Here is a 1,598-nt window from a genome sequence, read left to right on the forward strand (position 1 = left end):
TCTTTCCAAAATGAAGCATCTTGAGATTGCATGGCCTCATCATATGTTAAAGGATCCCCTTCCACATTATAGACATATGGAAATTTAGTCAAAACACTATCTCTTGATCCTTCAACCAAATATACATGAAAATCCGGGCCAAAAGATTTCTCTTTCCTAACCCGTTTACTTCTCCTTGGTTGAGTTGATGTAGATGCAACATTTTCATCTAGAATTTGTTCATCTAACTCATGATCATCATTTTGATCAATTCTTGAATTTCGGTACTTGGAGTTATATCCTTTGGTCTAGGAACCGATGAATATCTATTTTCATCAAAAATTGCATCCTTGACTCCACAATAGTGTGAACCGACCAAAAGTCGTTTTGTTCTATAACATAGAACCTATAGGATTTGCTATGAGAAGCATATCCTATAAAGATGCATTCAACTCCTCTTTCACCTAACTTTTTACGTTTAGGTTCCGGCACTTTCACTATTGCCCTACATCCCCAAACTCTAATGTAACTTAGATTTGGTTTTCTTTTGTACCATAATTCATAAGGGGTTAACTTTGTTCTTTTTCATAGGAACACGATTCAAGATGTAACAAGCGGTTAAAACCGCTTCACCCCAAAAACCATCACTCAAACCCGAGTAGGATAACATAGAATTTACCATTTCTTGTAAAGTTCTATTTTTTCTTTCCGCTACACCATTTTGTTGTGGTGTATAAGCCGCGGTTGTTTCATGTATATTCCTAAAGCTTGGAAATAACTAGGATTATGAAATTCACCACCTCTATCGGTTCTAAACCGTTTAACCTTGTCACTTAGTTGCAATTCTACTTCATTTTTATAGATCTCAAATTTTTCTAGGGCTTCATCTTTAGTAGACAATAGATATACATAACAAAATCGTGAATGATCATCAATAAATGTTACTATATATTTTTTTTTCCTAAAGAAGGTGTACTATGAAAATCACAAAGATCACTATGTACCAAATCAAGCAATTTAGTATCTCTTTCCACATTATTAGGGAAAGAACACCTAGTTATTTTGGTAAGCATGCATGTTCTACACTTCTCAATACTTGGATCAAAAGAAGGAATTAAATCATCCTTAGCCATAGAATATAATTTTCTATAATTAACATGACCAAGTCTTAAATGCCAAAGAGAAGAATTATCATTAATAACACACACATTGTTACTAAAGCATTTGAAATGCTAAGTTTAAACATACCATTACACAAATAACCAAGTCCAACAAACAAACCACCCTTAGATAATATAAATTTGTCCGACTCAAAAACCATTTTAAAACCTATTCGATTCAAGATAGCTCCTGACACTAGATTACGCCTAAGTTCCGGAGCAAATACAACATCTCTTAACACTAGAGATTTGCCGGAACTAAAGACCAACTCTACTTGTCCTACACCAAGAACTTGAGCTGTAGAGTCATTTCCCATGTATAGAACTTCTCCATTGTCCACCTCCTTGAAGGTTTTGAATGAAGACCGCTCCTTGCACACATGCCTTGAAGCTCCTGAATCGATATACCATGAACAATCATCCTGTACACAAAAGATTTCAGAAATCATACACATATAA

The sequence above is a fragment of the Beta vulgaris genome, chromosome 2 (genome assembly GCF_026745355.1).
Source record: "Beta vulgaris subsp. vulgaris cultivar EL10 chromosome 2, EL10.2, whole genome shotgun sequence".
Taxonomy (NCBI): domain Eukaryota; kingdom Viridiplantae; phylum Streptophyta; class Magnoliopsida; order Caryophyllales; family Amaranthaceae; genus Beta; species Beta vulgaris.